Genomic DNA, 14502 nt, shown 5'->3' on the forward strand with positions numbered 1-14502 from the left:
AAAACGAGGCCACACGAAAATGCCCACTGTCGGCATGCCCTCTGGCCAAAGAAACCCCGTTTGGCCACGAAACCAAACCGCACCCGGTGGGCACTGAGCTCACACACTCAGCAACTGGCACAGGGCCTCTGTGGCACAGGGCCTCTGCATGTCCATGCCAAGTGCAGGGCCTGCCCTCACCCTCGCCTGGGGCCTCCTCGTCCCTGCAGCAGCCCCAGAGCCTGGGACACTCCTGGGACCCTGCAGCCCCGCCCCCCCCCCCCCCCCCCAGCACGAACTGCAGGGCCTGGGACGCCACTGTCTGTAAGCTTCCCTCCTCTGCGGGAGCAGGGAGCCAAAGTGGAGGCAGCAGAGCCTGTCCAGGTGGGCTCCGGGGAGCGCTGGTGTCGGCACCACTCAGGGTGTGTGTTCAATGCAGACCCAGGCCTCTCCCCAGCTCGGGAATTCTGGCAGTGTCTCCTGGGGGGCTGGGCGTCTGCCTGTAGCCTCTCCAGGTGACAACAGCCGCAATGAGGGGAAAAGGTGCTTCCCACGCGTGAGATGTGTGAGAAAGCCAGTCCTGGCCTGGGCGCCAGGCAATCCTTGGCCAGCACAGCCACCCTGCCAGTGCCACCCACGGCCCCCCTTGGCCCCCGCGAGGCCCTGCAGGAGCCCGGCCTTGGGCCCGCAGCCGCTGAGCGTGTGAGCTCAGTGCCCACCGGGTGCGGTTTGGTTTCGTGGCCAAACGGGGTTTCCTTGGCCAGGTGGTGGGGCGGGGAGGGGGGTGCCTGGCAGAGGCCCCGTGCAGGGCTGAACCGCAGCGCTGATTGCTGTGCCTCTCGGCTGGCTGGGCCGCTTGCGGGTAGGCAGGGGCCGCTGGCTCCGCCGGAGCCTCCCGGGGTCCGTGGGGTCTGCCCACATGCGACGTGTCTCTGCCGCACGGACGAGGTAGGGGGCTGCCGGCTCCCTCCTCTGCACTTGCCTCCCTGACCCGGCCGCTGCCCTCGGCCAGAGCCTCTGCACAGGATGCCCGGCCCGGGCTGGGGTCCATGTCCCGGCCTCACTCACCCAGGCTGCCTCGGCCCCGCCCGGGCCCCGACTGTCCTGTGCCCGCCATCCCCGTCCACCCCTGCCCACGTCCTGCCGGGTCTCTGTCCCGCCCGCGGCCCCCGGCACCCGGACGCCGTCCCTGCCACCACCCAGCAGTGCTTCCAGGACGGCCACCTGCTGCCTCTGTGCTGCGCCGGGCACTGACCTTGCATTCCACTGGGTCCCGAGGAGCGGGCCGAGGCGCTGTGGCCAGGTGACGGCTCTGTGCCCCAGGGCCTGTGACCCTGCCCAGACGGGGGGGTGGAGGGTGCCCGGGGCCCTCAGTGGGGGGCGGCGGGGGCCGGACGGGTGGGCATGGTGTGGGGGAGCAGGTGGGGCCTGAATGGGCGTCAGTGGGGGGTCACGTCACGGGGGCTCGTGGACGTCCACTACCCGAGCGTGCCGAGCCAGGGGGAACCTTGGCGCTCGCCTGTCTGCTGGCGCTGACCGCGGGGCAGCAGCCCCCGTCCCCCAGGCTGTGGGAGAGTGCCGTGACTGGTGCCCCCGTTGCGGGCCGGCCCTGTCCTGACACGCTCCCCGAAAAAGAGAGACCCCCCTGCTGTGGTCCCTGGGCCTGGGCCTCGGCCGGGGGTAACTCTTCTCTCTGCCATGCTGAAGAACAGTCTAGAACATGAGCCCGTTCGCACATCGCCTTCCACTGACCTGCCGCAGCCCCGGGAAGCCCTGCTGTGCCCAGGGCAGGGCCGCATCTCCCCCCCAGCCCGCCCCCCAGCCTGGCCACACAGTCCCAGGCCCCTGCCCCCAGTGGCCCCTCCCCTGCCCCAGAGTCACAGCTGTTGGCGCGTCTTGCAGGCAGAGCGCCTTGGGTCATGGCCAAGGTCTTATTCGTCTTGCCTCAGTGCCTTGTACACGGTAGGAAGTCAACAAATAATGGATGGATGGACGGACAGGTGGATGGATGGATGGGCGTGTGGATGGACAGGTGGGTGGATGGATGGACAGACAGCAGATGGCTGGCTGTCATATTGGGAGGAGGCAGAGGTGAAGGTGGCATCGAGAGAAGCGTGATGGAACACGCCAGGAGCTGGCAGGCAGCACTGCGACCCTGCCCAAGCTGACACATGGGGCTGTGATGCCCACTGACGGTGGCTGGGAGCCGTGGGTGGCCTTTCGGTGCCTCTTCTCCATCAGCTTCTCTAACAAGGGACCCCAGCCCACCCAGGGCAAGGCCCAGCTGAGAGCAGGGGTCCAGTGCCACGGGGCAGGAGGGCGGGGGTCCCGGCCATCACTGGCCTCTGGCCGTCTTACCTGGGCTTTCGCCAAGTCTGCCTTGGGTCAGGCTGGGGAGGGTGAGCAGGGGCAAGCAGAGTGGAGGGTAGAAAGCGTGGGGGGCGGCAGAGGGCTCGCACCCCCTGTTTCTGCTCCCCCATCTCTTTAGACCCCCGGGCCTGGGGCTGAGACCGAGTCACAGGCCACCCACAGGCCTTGCTGGGTCCCTGGTGCACCCCAAGCCCGTTCCCCTCTCTGGGGCTGGCTGTGTGCAGACAGGGCTGTGCATGACTGTCCTCCCCGCCCTGGACGGCTGGGCTCCAAGGCGGGGGCTGCAGCTCTCGGGCCTTGTCTCCTTCCCACGCCGGGGCTGCGGTGCCAGCTGGGCTTCTGCTGCCCTTGACCTCTGCCCTCTACAGCAGTGGGCCAGGGGCTGCCCCCGATGTCCCAGCAGCCTGCCCTGCAGACCCCTGCCCTGGGGTCCAGCAGAAGGCTCCGGAGCTTGCAGGGGTCTCGGAGGCCCCTGTAGGTCCGTTCCCACTGGGGTTCCGCAGGCCGGGGAGCGGGTGTCTGGGCAGGGGTGGGCGCTCTGGCGGGACTGCTGCTCCTGGAGGACGCCCGCAGGCTGCCCCGAGGGGCCCGGACTGTGCTCTGGGCAGGCCACACAGGTGTCCGTTGGAGGCTCTGCAAGTGGGGGCCATTGCTGTGCCTATGTGGTCCAGGATGCTTGGATGTGGCCCTTCCATTGAGTGCGGCGAGCTGGGAACATGGCAGCACCCACGGCCACCCACCTGCCTTCCCGGGGCTGGGGCCCCGGAGGACCTCTGGCCGCCAGACATACTGGCCAGCGCCCCAGCCTCTGCGGATACCCCTGCCCCAGACCTTTCTTCTCACCAGCTCCACCCTGGAAGAAACGCCCCCCCACAAAGCTGGCGGTACCCCCTCCTCCAGGCAGCCTGCCGTGGCCAGGCCAACAGAGACTCGCTCTTTCCCCTCCAAATTCAAAGGGTGCCTTGCCCTGGGTCGCCCTTCTGCCCAACCTTCCCCTGCGACGCCACCCCTCTGGGGGGCCTGGGGGGGCTGTGAGCTTCTCCCCCATGGCACCTCGTACCAGGGGCCCTGATGAAGGTGAGGGGACAGGGGACGCAGGCGTCCCCTGTCCCCCAACCACGGTAAGGGTCAGCTGGGGAAGGCGCAGGGGTCCATGAGCAGACCCCAAGGCAGCTCCGAGGTGGGCCCTGCTGGTGAGCCCCCGTGCCCCAGGGGCTGCCCTGGGAGCTAAGCCGGCGGCCCCCTGCCCCATGCTCCCCCTCGTCCTGCAACTCCAGACAACCAGAAGGAAGGAGTTAAGTCCTCTGTGAGCAATCGCGAGAAGAAAGTGGTAAACAATTTTTCTCTCCCTTGGCTAAATTAATATGCAAATTCCTAAGCCCCCTCCACTCCCGTCCCCTGCCTGGAAATTAGCGAGGTAGAATGCTCGGGCTAATTATGCATTCACATGAGCAGGCTGGGAGGAGGCCGCAAAGGATGGTGAGAAGATGAGATGGAAATTCAACCATGCCCCCCACATCTGCAGCCACTCGCGTGCGCCTTGCCAGATGTGACCAACAGTGACTGCAGCCACCCGGGGACGAGGGGCAGCCGGGGGAGGGAGCCAGAAGCAGCCTCCCACCTTCCTTTCCACCTTGGCGCATGGTCGCCTACCACAATGCAGGTCCAGGGCCTGAGACAGGGGTGGTCATTTGGGCTGGGCTGAGTCTGGGACCGGGGATTTGGACACCCACTGAGGGCTGCCGTGTGGCGTGCGGGGGGCCTTGCGGTCCACTGCCTCGGCATGCAGGAGGTGCTTATATATTGTGATTCAAGGCAAATTTCATTTCAGAGTAGAGTTTCCTGCCAAGGGGGAGTTTGAACAGGTGGGGTCTCAGCAGTGGCTGTTGGGGCAACAGGGCAAGACAGCAGTCGGCTCGAAGCGGGCAGGCTCGGGGAAGCCCAAGACAGGGTCAGCCTTACCCAGTCCCCTTTCTGAAAGGACCACGTTCTCTGTCTACAGGTGAAGTCCAGGCTCCTTGCCTGCCAGTCCCGGCCCCTCCTGGCCCACCCACCCATCCTCCCAGCCCCCGCAGGTCACGCAGGTCAGCAGCCTCAGCACTTTTCCCATCCCTGCCTTGCTTTCCTCAGCACAGGACCCTCTCCTGGCATGCCCTCCCCACAACCTTCCCACTTGACCCAACCCAGGTCTCTCTGTTCCCCACGCTCCCTGTGCCATTTCTCTTGTGATGCCTGGTGACGTCTCCTTCATTCTTGTCGAGTGGGGGCATTTAATATTCCAAAGGCTTCCCAACATGTGTCTAAGCTCCCACAGTATGTGCCATCCTCTGCAGCTCGCCTGGCACCTGGCTCTGAGCTCCGCATGTGTGAAGTCCTATCCAGTGAGCAAACAGATCAAGGAAGCAGCCCCTGCTCCCTGGACACACTATTTTGTAGCCATAGAAGAGAAGCAGGGTCCTGTCTGAGACCTTGTTCAGCAGAGAGGGAGGCCCTGAGAGGAACTGTGCACTGACCCAAGGTCCACTCACACTGGAAGTATCACCACCACCACCACCACTGCCATCACCATCACCTTCATCACTACCACAATCACCACCATCATCACCATCACCACCATCTTCATCACCACCATCATCATCACTGTCATCACCACCTTCATCACCATCACCTTCATCACCACCACCACCATCATCATCACCATCATCATCACCTTCATCACCATCACCACCATCACCACCATCATCACCACTATCACCACCATCATCACCACCATCATTACCATCATCACTATCATCACCATCACTATCATCACCATCACCATCATCACCATCACCTTCATCACCATCACCATCACCTTCATCACCACCACCATCATCATCACCATCATCATCATCATCATCATCACCTTCATCACCATCATCACCATCTTCATCATCACCCTCACCACCACCCCTTCCATTCTGAGCACTAACTCTGCAGCAGATACTAAGGTGAACACTGCATGTTGAATCCCCGCCACCCTCTGAGGTAGGTGCTATAATTTTGATCAATCTGCAGATGAAGAAGACGAGGTCTTGTGTCCCTGGATAGTAAATGGCAGGTCTGGAACTTGAACTCCTGTCTCTGTCACCAGAACACGGTTCACAGCCTTACACTCTGCCTCCTCCCCCACCGTGGCCTTCAGTGAGAGGGTGAGGACAAAAGGGGGGGAAGGGCAAGGCAGTGGCTCATCCTAGCAAGTGCAAGACCTGCTGCCCTCTGCCTCTGAGGCCAACCCAAGGAAGCCGAGGGGCTCAGATTAGAGAGAACACAAGACCCCAAATGATGTGTGCTTTTAGTTATCAGGATAAGCAAGAAGAGTCTTAGCAACTAAAGAGATGGTGGCCTCGCCCAGGAGAGTTGAGAAGCCTCGACACAGGCATGTGGACTGGGCGTCTCAGGCTCCCGAGGGCCTTTTGGTGGAGCCACTGGTACCTTCCTAGCTGCCTGGGCAGGACAGGGCCACCCAGAGGCACAGCTTCCCCCAGAGCCTGGAAGCTCTCCCAGCCCAGGCCAGAGCAGAGTGCAGCCTCCAGGCCCTCGAGAGGAAGGAGAGGTGTGACCTGGGAAGTAGGACAGAGCATACCGATTCTAGGCCCGGGCTGTGCCTTTGGCCAAGTCATTTTCTCACTTCTGACCTCAGTTTCCCCATCGGTACAATAGGACATTGGGCCTCAAGTTTCAAGGAACCTTCCTGGTCTATAGCCCTGTGAGTCTGAATTCAGGATTTGGTAAATGCATTTGTCTGTTCATTTGTCCATCCAGCCATAAATCCTAAGTCCTCATCAAGGCCCCTGGATGTCAGCACTGATCTTTGAGGGAGAAACAGGGATTTGGTTCCAGAGAAGACATTAAATTCCAAAATGGCCCCTCCCCACAGAGGGGAAGGCAAAGCAGAAGTTCTGCAGCCAAAGCAAGACAAAAACTGGGGAAAACGGGGTAGGGACAGAGCTCTGCAGGCTTTAGCGCTCAGAGCTGGCCGGCACTGCCCTTGCCCTCTGCCCTCTCAGCAGCCATGGGTCCACCCAGGGAGGGCAGCCCAGACCCCTAAGTGGGGAGTGTCAAGAGAGCAAGTGAGGGCACGGGAGCCCTGCGCGGCTGGGTGGCAATTAGGTGGTGGGAGAATGTGAGCTATTCATCCGATGCAAGAAGTCACCGGAGTCGCCACCAAGATGGAATGTGCAATTTGCAACTTTCTCCTAACACCCTGGGCAGACGCTTGTCAGCTGGACAGATGGAAGGCTTTGGAAAGCAGATGAAAGGCTTTGGAAAGCTTTGTCTCCCAGACAGGTCACCTGGGAGAAACGGCGCATCTTGGGACCACCAGCATCCCCACCTGTTACCAGGCACCATGGCTCTGAGTGGCTGGTGACTAGTGGCCGGAGAGGCGGGCAGGTTGGCTGGGCCCCAAGCGTGGAGGGCAATCTCGGCGGAAGGCCTGGAGCGTGAGCCTTGGCTGAGCGAGAGAGAGGGGGCTTGGGGCCAGGCCGCCATGGTGAGGGGCGCAAAGCCCAGGCCCAGCTCAGGCTGTAGATGCAGTGGGTGAGGTAGTGCCGGACGGACCTGGCCTGCAGTGACCCTGGGTCCCAGAGGAGGAAGGCGGGGGATGGCCAGGTAGTGGGCGCTGGCCGCTTGCGGCGGGGACCCTGGGAGGGGCCGGGGGCCAGAACTGTCGCTCACTTCCTGACTGGAGACCCCCCTCCTGGACGTGCAGTGCTCTGGAGTTGGGGTGCCGCAGCCTGCGCGGGGCTGTGTCCCCCTGCAGAGGTGCCCGGCCACGCTGACCCTCCGCGCTGGCCAGCCCCTCAGCGTCCCGCTGGCACCGACTCCCGTGGCGGGGAGCATGGCTTGCCCTGTGGAAGGCGGTTCACTCCCACGCAACGTCGCCTGCAGCAGGCGGAGAAGCAGCGGGGGCTGGGGGAGGCTGTGGGGAGCTGGGCCCCAGCAGCTGGCTCTGCCCAGGCACCAAGGCCGTGTGGGCCGAAGATCGGGACCAGTGGACTGTTCTGGGTCGCCCGGCCCTTGGCGTGGGGGTGGGGCAAGGATGCACGGCTCCTGGGAGGGCACCTAGGACACTGGCCAGCACCCCTGGGCGGCTCCAGCTCCCACACTGCCCTTGGGGAAGCCAGCTGTGCCGGCCACACCTGAGGTTAGAGCCACCCCTGTCCCCCAACCTCCTTCCCACTCAGGGGCAGGGATGCTGGGGAGTGGGGGAGGTGGGGCTGCTCTGAGGTGCACATGGTGGTCAGGGCCTCCCACGCCCCTGACGCCTCGTCTGGCTGGAGCATGAAAGGCGTCTCTGCCGGCTCTGCCCGAGCTCAGACCAAATAAGTTGTTTTGCTCAACATTTTGCAACCCTGTCTCCTCCCAGAGAACTGGTGCACAGTAGGCTTTCAACAGATAAAGGAGAATGAGTGAGTAAATAAATGAATGTGTAGGTGGAGGAGGAAGTGAGTGAACGAATTAATGACTAGTGAGTGAATGAGTGAGTAAATAAATGTGTGAATGGCTGAGTGAGTGAGAGTGAGTGGAATGAGTGAATGAGTGATGAATAAAAGTGAATGAAGGATGCTAGAATTCCTGCTGCCATGTGAGACACCCGGGTTCAATTCCCAGCCCATACACTTCCCAAAAATGAAATAAAGGAACCAACAAAAATAAACAAACAAAATGTAACAAATGATGCTGCAATAACCAGATACTCACACAGAAAAACAATGAAATATGACCCTGCCACACAGCATGCAAAAAAAGTAAATGAGTAAGGGAGAGATGAGGGGCGGGCCAGAGGGCACAGAAGAGGCCTTGCCCGTGAGCCCTGGGAGCCCCGTGTGCCCGGGAGCCCCGGGAGCCCCATGAGCCCCGTGTGCCCTGTGTGCCCCGTGTGCCCGTGAGCCCCATGTGCCCCATGAGCCCCGTGTGCCCTGTGTGCCCCGTGTGCCCGGGAGCCCCATGTGGGCAGCAGGACCAGGGCCGACTGGCCAGGGGTGAGTGCCAATGGCCGTTGGATGCCGGGACGTGATGGCCGGGCTGCCCACTCTCTGCTCCCTGGGCCTTCCCTGGTGGTGACCGCAGCCTCCTGGGCGGCTGGGCTTTGGGGCTGGGTGGGTGGCAGGGCGGCTGCGCGCTCCCGGCCCGGCACTCATGTCATCAGGGGCTGTGCGATACTGCAGGACACCGGGTGTGTCTCCAGGGAGCGCAGAGGGGCTGGGCACACATGTGGGCTCGACAGGGGTATGTCCCAGGGGCTGCCCCTTCCCCACCAGGACCCCTGCCCTGGGTGCCCCGAGGACTCTGTGCCCAGCAGAGGAACCCCAGACAGCCCCTCCCTGAGCTTCCTGCTGTGAGACCCCGCCCTGCCCCCAACGCAGCCCCTGGGCTGAGATCCCTCCTGGCTGGGGCCACAGGGGCTTGTCCTGGCCTCGTGCCCCCCCCACTGTGCAGCCCAGCACCCCACCCCAAGAGCCCCGGAAAGCAGCGGCCCCCAGGCTCTGAGGGGCCCACTGAGGTCGGTGCACCGGGCACCTCTGCAGAGCCAGCACTCCTCGCCCTGAGCATCGTGTCCAGCCGAGACCCCAAAGCGGGTACAGCCCCCACTCTCAGTGCCCTGCAAAGCTGTGACCGTGGGGGGGCCGGTGGGGGGCTCACGGGGCTAGAAGGGAGCTGCCGGTCCTGGGGCTCGGCCCATGCTGGGAGCTCACAGGGGAAGGAGGGGCCGCTGTGTGAGGACCCTCCCCCAGGGCTCCCTGAGCTGCGCCCTGCGGTGGTCTGCACCCTCTGTAAGGGCCTCTGGTCCCATCTCCCTGGCTGACTCGAGGCCCCAGGTGCTCGGCCCCTCTCCCCCCCCATTCCCGCATCACTGAGACCTCAGGGTCCCCTGCCCTGCCCGCACCCCACAAAGCTCAGTTCCCAGCATCGCCACAGCAGGGGGTGCCCAGGCTCCTGCCAGCCCCATCAGCGCTGCGAGCACCGGGTTGCTGGGCAGAAGGTTCAGGGGCCACCCAGGCACAGCTCCCATCCCAGGGGCCCCTGTCGGCCCCCCGCTGCCCCTGCGGCCCCCTGCTGCCCCCGCTCAGCGCCCCACCCCCGCGGTGACCTGGCCCCCCTGCCCATCTGCCCGCAGGCGCTGCAGGGCCAGGTCCGGCTGGAGCCTGGGGTTACAACCTGGGAGCAGGTCCCTCCAGACCCCAAGCTGCTTCTGAGCCCCAGATTCGGCTGGGAGGGGAAGCAGGTGGGGGTTCAGGAACCATACTGGGGCCTTCCCCAAGGTGGGGCAGAGCCACTCCCCCAGAGGTGAGCCGGGCGACCAGGGCCCGGCGGCCCCCGCCCGTACCCCCACCCCTCCTTGCCCCTCTGGCCAGGGTCGCCTGTACCCAGGGCAGTGCCCGAGGGAGCCAGGAGGTTGGGGGTGCTGACCTCCCCGGGCACATCCCTCCCCCGAGCCGCCTGCTGCGGGCACCCAGCCCTGCACCCCAACATGCAGCAGGAACCCCGGGCTCTGGCCGGCTGCCCGTTACCTGCTCAGGAGCCCGTCTCCAGGGCACGGGCACCTGTGCCAGCCCAGCTGCCGCCGCTCCGAGGTGGGCTGCCAGCCACGCGCTGGTTTTGTTTGTGGGTTTCCGGCCGGGCAGGCAGCCCAGCGCCCCAGGCCGCAGCACACGGCCATCCCCGCGCGCGGTGCCAGTTCTGAGGGCCGCTGGCGGGGACAGAGCCCGGCGAACCTCCCCAGCCGAGCGCAGCCGAGCTTCTGCTTTTTGGGATCTCCAACACGCCCTTGCATACGCACACGCCAAGCCCCCCCCCCCCACGCTCCCTTCTGTCAGGGAGCCTCAGCCAAGACAGCCGCAGTGCGGGGCGGGCGGCGCAGGGGGCTGTGCAGCGGGCGGCGCCCCTGCCCCCGCGTGTCCCTCCCGTCCCTCCCTCATGTCCCACCCCCCCAGGAGAAAAGGGACACTCACACCCATGCCACGCTCGGCAGCCCCCAGCCTGGGTGCCGGGACTGGGGGGCGAGGCCCTGCTCCCCTCCTGCCACGGGGGGTAGGAGCAGGGCCGGGCAGGCAGTGGGCAGGCGGACCCCATGAGGACCTGGGTCTGGGACCCTCCTCGGGACAGGCCTGCTCAGCGCCGTCCTCCTCACCCCCAAGAGTGCCCCGGTTTGGTCAGTGGCACCCCCAGGACCTGGGTGTCTGGGCTGGCAGCTCAGGGCCGTCCGTGGCCGGCTGTGACCAGCAAGAGGTGGGGACAGGCAGGGTCTCCCGACTCCGGGGACAGGCCTGAGGCTTGGGGTGCAGGGTCGGAGCCCCTCCAGCCGCCCGCCCTCTTGCCCCTGCTTGGCAGAGCCCAGGACGTGTCCTGCACCCTGCGGACAGACGGACACAGCCAGTGGGGCTGGGTGGATGGGGGTGGGGGCAGGGGTCTCCGGAATGTGCTTCTCCAAAGGCCGCCCCCCACCCATTTGCTGAAGCAGCTGTTCCCAAGCAGCATGTTGCTTTTCAAGGAATTATTCTCCCCAGTGCCTCCAGGCGCTCGTCCTGATGAGCTTTAAGCTCCTGGAGATGCCCCGAAGGACAAGCGGGGAAGCTGCGGGCCAGCCCAGGCCACACAGGGGCGGTTGGTGGCCCTCACTGCCCCCCACCCCCAAGTGGGACCCCTCCTGGGGCCTCCTTCCGCCACCAGCTTCCGGGCTCGGCTCGGGGCAGCAGCCGCTCTCTGGGGCCGTGGGCAGCCCCGTTCCTCTCCCGGCTCCTGGACCGAGCCGCTGCCCTCGGGCGCGACTGGGGACGCCCCTGCCACCAGCGCTCCAGGGACGAGGCTTCCCAGGCAGGAGAGCAGCGGGGTCGCTGGTCCACTCCCAGGGGTGACCAGCTCCTCAGCCCTGCCCTCCATACCTATGTCCACCTGGGTCTGGACTCAGAGGTGGTGGGACCTGGGGCTCCTGCCAGGGGCTGCTGCCTTCCCAGGAAGACTCTGCCAGGTGGGAGCCTCTTTCCCTCCACCCTGACCCCCAAGCCTTTGCCCACTGGGCCCCCCCTCTCCCAGGCTCCCGAGGGTTTCTTCCTCGATGAGGAAAAAATTCCAGCTGCTTCCGCTTCAGGCCACAAAACCTCTCCAGGACACAGACGCCCCGGAAGGCCTGGGCAGGGGACCCCCCCCCACCCCCCAAGACCTGATGTGCCAACTCACCGCTCCTCACAGACCTGGGAGCGGGCACAGAGCAGGCACAGAGAGGGCACAGAGTGGGCACGCCTGGGCCTGTTGCTCCCCAGCTCCTCGTGGGCTTTGTGGAGCCGTACGTGAAGGCCCCTTGTGTGGGGTGTGGGGTGTGCAGCAAGCTGTGCTCTCACTTTGGGCACATCATAGGCACCTGCCCCTCCCGGCCTCTGGGGACCCGGCAGGCCCGGGCGTCCCTTGGTTCGAGGCTACCTCGCTCCAGTCTCCACTGTCTTGTGGCTGAGTCCTCTGGGTCCGTGCGTCAGTCTCTGTGCCCAAACGTCCCACCTCCTATAAGGACACCAGGCCCTGGATTTAGGGCCCACCCACTCCAGATGCTTCGGCTCGACTGATCCCACCTGCAGAGACCCCGAGTCCACAAAGGTTCCGGAGTGGTGGCATGCTCTGGGGGGACTGCGTCGCTCCCACGCAGGCCCCTCCCGGCTCAGGTGGTGTTTGGCTCCACAGCGACAGCCACAGGCCCAGGTCATGTCCCGGCCGCTGCCCAGCCTGGTGGGGAGGCCCTGTGGGGCCTGGGGCCGCCCAAGAGCTCAGCTGTGGCCTGGGCCTGGAACATTCCAGCAGCTCCTCGTGGCCGGCCCTGCTGCGCCCTCAGCCTGGACGCTGCTCCACTCTGCCCCGTGCCCTCCTCCTTCCAGGCTCCCTCCTGTGTCCCTTCCTCAGGGCCTCTCTGACCACCCTCCTGTGCCCCTCCCCTTACTAACACCCACGGACACCAAACGTAAGCATGCAAGGTGCGCGGTCAGTGGCATCCTGGGCGTTCCCAGTGTGGCAAGCCTCCCCCAACATCTGGTTCCAGAACCTTCTCATCCCCCCAGGAATGGACCCCATCCCCGTCTGCCGCCCCCCCCGGCCCCCAGCTGCCGCCCCCACGCCTGTCTCGCGAGTTCCCTGTGCTGCTCCGCCCTCTGTCCCCGGGTCTCGGCCTGTCACCTGCTGAGCCAGGACCCCCAGTGTGGGCTGTGGTGGTCACTACTGCTCTGCGTCCAGCTGGGTGCACCTGCCTCCCCCACGACCTGGCCTCCCCTTGGCAGAGGGGCCTCTATGGAGGGTGTGGCTGCATGGGGAAGGGGTGTCACCCTGGTGCTCCCCTGTGCCCCTGTCCCCTCCACGGTGAGCACTTCTGTGGGCCTCCAAGCCCGGGTCCTGCCATGACCACACGCAAGCCTCCCAGGTCTTGGCTGTGTGTGTGTGCACAGATACCTGGGGGACTGTGTGTGTACACAGATACTGGGGGGGGCTGTGTGCGTGTGCACAGATACCTGGGGGGCTGTGTGCGTGTGTACAGATGCCTGGGGGGCTGTGTGTGTGCACAGACACCTGGGGGGTCGTGTGTGTGTGCAGATATGGGGGGGGCTGTGTGCGTGTGCCTGAGTAGGTGAGGGCTGTGTGCGTGTGCATTGATGCACGTGTGTGCATGTGGATGGATGCCCTAGTGTGTGAGCAGTGGCCTGTTCTACTCAGCCCCTCCCCCTCAACTCTTGGGCTGTGGTGGCCTGTCCAGCATTCCCAGTTGAGGTCCCCTAGAGAACAGGTTCTGGGGGCCCCTCAGGGAGAAGCCAGGTGAAACCCCGCCCCCACTGCCCCTTGCCCAAAGCACCCCCATTTTAGCCACTTCATGTGCTCCTGGCAAGTACTTTGTGGAATAAGTGACTATGGATGTCCACGTGAGTTCTTCTGGTTTCTTTTCGGAGGGGATGGTTGAGGCTCTCTCTGTGTGGTAAAGTGTTTACGCCATCCGTGTCCATCTCACCCTGCCCAGCGCCGCACACGGGCGTTCCCAGCACACCTGGCCCCTTGCCGGCTCCAGGGCGCGAGTGGGGTGGAGGGGCGTGGGGGCCCCCCTGCCTGTTGAGGCTCTTTGGGGCCCGTCCTCCAGCTTGCGGTCCGCCTTGGGGAGCCTCGTCGGTGCCTCCGCAGCTCTGTGGGTGGCCTCGGCACTGCACCCTCAGGGCCGCCCCTGACCCCCACCTGCCTGCTGCCTCCACAAAATTGAATCTGGATTAAAACATGGCTTTTCTGGGGTACATAGTACTTTCAAACCAGCACACTGCCTGATTCACAAAGCACTCAATAAAGCTATGAGATGGGAAATGTCATGGGAAAAACAAATGCATCGAGCACGTTGGCTACAGGAGTCATCCGGGACACCAAAGCTTCACTGCAGCAAAGAAAGCCAGAACAGAGGTGGGTTCGGCCTTCTAGGAACAGCAAAAGATTTTTATAGACATGGAAAGGGAAGTTGTTTGACTTTTGCTGTTTGAAACCAGGATTTGTCTATATTATACGGGGTTTAAGGCTTGTGGGCTTCATTTCGTATTGGGTCAAAGGTAACGGGCTAGGGGCTTCATCGCTTGCCTGCATCAATTGCCTTGGGGGGGGGGTTTGCTTCAAATTTCAAAAGCTAAAGAGGGAATGTAAGAGGGTGTGGGTTAGTTTTGGCTCTGAGGGCCCCAGCACTTTCTCTGCACAGTCTTCAATCCAGCATGAAGAGCTTTTCCTTCCTCACTGGTGATGCCGGGTTGTCCCTCTCCCGGTAAGCGTCGGGAGCGTGGACAAAGGGCGCCGCGTGCGGACGGCTGGGGCCCAAGGCTTTGACGCCACCCCACGGGCCCACGGGCGTCCTCGGGGCAGCCCCTCACGGAGAGGCGGGGTGAGGGCAGCTCCGACTCCAGAATCAGGCCGGTCCAGCCGCACGTCCCGGGGCTTCGGGGATGACCCTGGGCAGAGCTCAGCGTCCAGTCCAATCGCTCCCTCCCGGGAGAACCGACGCCGGCCCGCGGCATCAGCCGGGCCTGCGGCCAGCCGGGCGGCCTTCCTGTTATAGCAGCGGCCACGTCGCCGACACCGGGCCGGCTCCTCGTCCGGCCCTGGCCGTGCCCT

Source organism: Tamandua tetradactyla, chromosome 16 (genome assembly GCF_023851605.1).
Source record: "Tamandua tetradactyla isolate mTamTet1 chromosome 16, mTamTet1.pri, whole genome shotgun sequence".
Taxonomy (NCBI): domain Eukaryota; kingdom Metazoa; phylum Chordata; class Mammalia; order Pilosa; family Myrmecophagidae; genus Tamandua; species Tamandua tetradactyla.